A 6,000-nucleotide genomic window follows, 5' to 3' on the forward strand; every position below is an offset into this window, starting at 1 on the left:
ATGGCTGTAGTTGAAATTTTGCTCAAGATGACTTCTGCAGTGCCGGTGACCATGTGATGGACGAGAAGATGGTTTCGCTTTAAGACCATGGACCTTAAGAAAAGTAGAAATGAGAGGAATAAAATAAATGAACGCAGTAAATTCTGTGATGTGATATAAACTTGCAGGGTGTGCGGGAAATATAGACAGACTCAATCTTGCCCTCCAGTTTCCTGCCGAAATAGTCACCACAGTTGTGAATGATCTACTGGTACTATCCCCTATTCCACATAAAGCCCTGGGTGTAGATCAACCCCAAATTGCATGCAGAGTGGAAAAAACAACTGCTCTCAAGCAACTCTTCTCATGATTTGGTAATCCTCTCTTTCCTGAAATAACATACTTTAGGTGACCTACAATATTTTGTTAAATTATATGATGCAGAGAGGATTTTGTGCTTTGATCTGTGCATAACTGTTTGGTAGTGTTTCTCATCTAATGTTTTAGAGTGGTTTGGCTGCGTGACAATATTAAGGGCCTTGTTACCCGCCTGTGATGACTAGGATCAAGAGTTTTGTTACTTGATTGTTGTCTAGACCATTGTTTCTCAACCAGGTCTTTGTGGTCCCTAGACAGTCCACTTTTTTGTGCAGGGAGCAGAATCGTGGACCATCTGCGGGCCCCTGAGTCCCGTTTTGAGACACCAGCAAACATTACAATCCCTGCCATCCCACTTAGGAAAGTCTAAAAATTGCCAGTGACAGTAGGAATACATAGAAAATGCATATTTCTGTATGTTCATTGGCAAGTATTAGATGGTTATTTGGGTTTTTTTGTCTAATGGTGTAAATTGCAGGAGTGGACATGGGACAGAAAGTAATAACATTGTGAATGACATGGACTGCAAACATTACAGCTCTCAGGAAAGGCTCGGCTTGGAATCCTCAGGCACGATACTTAAAATGATATATCGCCGCAAAATACCCAAATGGTGAAGTTAAGATTCTAAGTCACTTACAACTGTCGGGAAAACAAGTAAATGTAATTTATCAGTACTAAAAGACCTTGGCTTTTTTTCCCCGTACAGCTATTCCTTGCAGGAATGTGTGTCTTTAGCTGGACGAGATTTTGTGTGTGATAAGTGGGGTACAGAAGTACATCGCCATCTGGTGGGGAAATGGTGGCAGGTCTGGTAAGCCTCCATTGGCTCACACCTTCAGTGTTAGGGCTTTGAATCCTGCCTGTACTGCATTCTCCTGTATGTACCCTACCATGCACTGTTACTCTGTCCAGGATGTACCCCAGCCTTGTGCCCTTTGATCTTTGGGATCAGCTCCTGTGTTGCTATTACAATATGGATGTGTCTTTACTTGTTGGTTTACTCAGAATTCAATAAATATCAGTTTGGATAAAGCTTTACCTACGTAAATTATAGCAATGCTGACCAGTATTCATTTTCCAAGGAACTAACTGAATAAAGATAAACGTAGAGTTACTTCTGTCATATACAGTATTTTTTTGTTTTGGTTCCATGGTTCCTTTCGTGTGGAGTTTGCATGATCTCCCTCATGTCCTCGTGAGGTTTCCTCTGGGTGCTCCGGTTGTCCCCACAATCCATAGACATGCTGAGGAAGATTAGAGTTGCCAAATTGCCCATAGGGGGCAAATTTCACAACCTTTTTGGGTCTCCCATGCTTATTTAGCATACAGTTCGCAGTTCCTGTTGTGCAGTGTGAAAGCGACATACAAAGGTGGCCCGGAGCTACTAAAGTTCCAGGTCGAGCCCAGGGAACAGGTTAGGGAATTTCGCCGTGAACGCACCTCGTGTGTGACCGAGTAGTGTGTATGTGTGCCCTTCCCGGGTTATTCGCTGCCTTGTGCCTATAACCTCTGGGTTAGGCTGTGGACCCCTACATCCCTGAGTAGGACAAGAAGGTACAGAAAACGGATGGATGAATGGAAGAAATAAAACTCCAGTAATTTATATAATTACTGTAATAATAGTCGTATCCATTTGTACAGCAAGGGGACATTTTTGATGCACATTCTGCTTTACTGTAACATGTTATTGGGGGACTAACTTAAACACTTCACAAGCAAAGCAACATGTTGGCCTGGGTGCTCTAGATCCGCAACTCATTAGCGAACCATCTTGATCTTAAAAGCAAAACAAGAATATCTACACCTTGGCTAATGGCAGGTTATGGAAAGCAGGTTGCTGGAACTGTAGCGGTCCTGCAGTGATTGTGAGATGGGACTATACTACTGCTTACAGACGGTTATGAGGAGGGCAGTGTCCAGCCAGGCCTAGAAACAATTCTCATGCAGTTAGGGCGAATAAAGTCTCTTCCATGGGGAGGCATCTGTTTAAGACCCCATACCCCCCTGCAGCCTAATGTGTCTATTACGTAGCTTGCTTCAATCTTAGATTCCCTACAGCTTTTCTAATACACAAGAGGCTAAGGCTTCCATAAAGCATTTTATTACTTCTATCATGACTTTTATGCAAATCCACTCCTGTGGTGTGTGTCCCTATTGGCTTTCGAAGATTACCTACAGGGCTAATGTGATTTAATGTCAAATACCCTTGATTAACCTTATTTTCCTGCAGTGGGCTGTCCTTGATAAGTCTTTCAGTTAGCATGCGTCCTTTCCTTTCCGATTTACATTTGCAGCCCATTAGAACTAGCCTTGATAGACGTCCTCCTTGCCACCGTGGCACCTGTTGCTGAGGGGCAGAGAGGGGAGAAAAATGCGATTCGCCTTGCAGCTGCGGCAGAAACATCCAGAGCCTGCATGTTAGGACGATGCTCTGACGTATGGTGGAAGCCTGGAGTGATTGTATGACACAGCGTCACACAGATTGCAGAGGATGGTCAGGCAGGTCCATGCAGAAGCTAAAGTTACATATAAAGTCTCCATCTTCAAGAAATTTCATCTATTTAGCTGGCAATTCTATCCTAAGCAACGTGCTTCTTTTGACAAAGCAGGTCCAGCCAGTCCCTGGAGTAATTGAGGGTTAGGGCCTTGCTCACGAGCCTAATTGTGACAGCCACCTGCCAGAGCTGGGATTTGAACTGGCAACCTTCTGATCATGGGTACGGTTGAGCTGTACACCAATTAGAAAGAACAGACCACAACTGTTCAGCAGAGGATGGTTTCGATCCATCGGCCTCTGGGTTATGGGCCCAGCACGCTTCCACTGCGCCACTCTGCTCCACATTTGTGACTGGAATTCACATACACAAATATGTCGTTTTTTTGGTTCATTTTAAACCACATTCATACAGCCCTAATCAATTGTGTCTGTATTCTAGTTATCAAGCAGGTTTTTCATACCATTGCCAGATATTGCTCTTGACACTCGTCGTTTCCTAATGTAACGTGTTGGCTAGACACTGAGTCCATGTCTAGCTCCCTTTAAGGTGGCTGGTTCATGTCCTGTGAGAAGCCCTTTTGCAGCACCGGTGTTTGGTGGTACTCAAGCAACACAGTTGATTGGGGCCCCCTTTTGGCCACAGACAGTCACTACACTAAATATTACATAAACACATTCCTTAATTAGGATATTCTGAAGCAGCACCAGATAGCTAGCGACAATCTTCTGACACTAAAACCCAGGAGCTCAAGTGAGACATCCATCCATCCGTGTATCTTTCAACTGCATATGCTGAGCAGTGTCATCAGCTCATTTGAAATATCCGCTGTAAAGATGTGCAAGTTATACATGTTCGGGCAGGAGTGACGTCTTTAATTGCTGTTGTAATGCGTGAGTCCTGTGGAAATCATGACCCAGCTGATAAGGCTGTCGTAGACCCACATCATTTACAAAATGCAGCACACCGAGCCTCTTAAATGTCAAATGCTAACATCTGGATGTCTGCCACAAGGAGAAATTCCATTTAGCAAGAGCTGTTGCTTAGAATGCGCTTTTAGTTATGGCTGTCCTCGTTAATCGTATTACACTCCATAAAGTTATATTGTCAGGGACCACATTTGGGATATTTTAATAATTATAATTTTTTTTCCTATAACACAAAATGTGAAATATAAGAAGCCATACTCAGTATTACAGAAATTTGTTGTTTTTTTTTTTGCATTGGAAAACGATGACATTAGTCAATCCTGTGACATCCTTCCTGTCTGTTAGCTGACTTTTTGTTTGAGGTTCCCCACACCAGTTCAAGGGCAGTCAGGTTAAATGTGAGTCACACCATCTTTGGAATTTTATTTTGCAACATGACTGCCTAGCGTTTGGACACTCTTCCCGTTTCCCATAATGGAGAGGCATGACATTTCTTAAAGGGACAGTAGCATATGGAATACAGGGCCTGGTGTAGCAGATGACGATCTTTGGAACAGAGTCAATGTAGCACATATCCATCTTGACAGACAGAAACCACAGATGAATTAGATGCCTTTGCATCAAAGGTGGGGTGATTCTAGGAAAGGTGTGTGGGGGGGGGGGCGGCATAAGATGGGCATAATTCATACAGAGAGGTCAACCTCATCATTACCCAGTGACATTTTTTGAATTGGTGAATGGCAGGGAAGGAAGCACTCTGGGGGCCAATCACCTTTAAGCTGGGGTCAGTGCCCCTCTGGCCTCGCAACCTGTACACAGCCCTGCCCTGGACATGCCCACATAACACAAGGACAACATGCAACCTCCGCCCCCAATCCTGGTAATGTGAGGCAACAATGCTTCTCATTGTGCCACCATGCCACCTCATAACACAACTTTTCCTCCAGCCAGGCGTGGGCTGGCTGTCGGGAAGTTTGGGAATTCTCCCAGTGGATCTTGTGAGCACCAGTCCTCCGTCTCCAACACCACATATACTAAGGCTTCCCCACCTACTGGGCGATTTTAGTGTTTCCTGCTCGATCGCAGGAGATAAGTAATGGATGATCATTTATTTCATTGGTGGCCAACTGGTTGATCGCAATCAGCAAAATAGTCCCCCTTCGTATATCAAATTCCCAGGTGGCTTTTATTTGCCAGGCCACTCCTGTGTACATCATACGGTTCAGATATATTCATTTGTCAATCCTTGATATACTAACAGAACAAATCTAAATGTAATAATGGTTCAAATGGTAACAACGTTTAGAGAGGAATTCCACCCAAAATCTATAGTGTCACACAATACAGTATATGTACACAGTTTCTGGAGTTCTGTGTTTGAAGTGCTTTGGATTTGCCCAATACTAGCAGTATTACCTCACTCCTCCCGGGTTTAGGATTTGAATTCTACTTCGTGTTCTGTGGGTTTCCTTAAGGTCCTCTGGTTTCCTCCTGCAGTCCAAGGCATGCACTTATGCCACCTGGTGTCTCCAAATTTGCCCATAGTGTGTGTATGTGCCTTGTGCTGATCTGTTATCCAGTCCTGGTTGTTCCTGTGCTGCTCAGGGTGATCTCAGCCTCCCCTATGGCCCCAACCAGGATAAGCAAATGGGAAATGTTTTGTTGCAATGATCTAATGAATGAAATTAATTACAGACTAGTTTCAAAGTGTGACCTACAGGGGAAAAATCATTTCTCTTCACCAGGGCATGGGCTGGACCGGTATGAAGGAAACGGTCTGATATTCTACTCATGTATTCTGGGTCATGGATTTACTTTAATGTCACAAGTATCACATTCTGTTTCTCAGAATATTTATGGGAGGCCTGACATGTCCTGTGCAGTCATCGTCCTGTGTGAAACGGCACAGGAAGTGGTTATTGCTGAGGGTGCTTTCAAAAACCCACGACCCTTCTTGTTTTTCCGAATTACACGTTGTCTGTGGTGTTTCAGCTCCTGAACATCGCGCAAAAAGCGACAAAGTGCACTTCAAAAGGACATGCATAAAACCCAACATCATTTACATGTACTTTCAAGATGTTCGAACATACGATGTTGGTAACTGATATAATCATTAAATTTGACAGCGTGGAGAATATAGTACTATAACATTAACATTCGTACTGCCATATAATATGCTTTATCAACCGTTTAGCGGAAACTAGTGCGTCAGAAAT

Source organism: Brienomyrus brachyistius, chromosome 13 (genome assembly GCF_023856365.1).
Source record: "Brienomyrus brachyistius isolate T26 chromosome 13, BBRACH_0.4, whole genome shotgun sequence".
NCBI lineage: Eukaryota > Metazoa > Chordata > Actinopteri > Osteoglossiformes > Mormyridae > Brienomyrus > Brienomyrus brachyistius.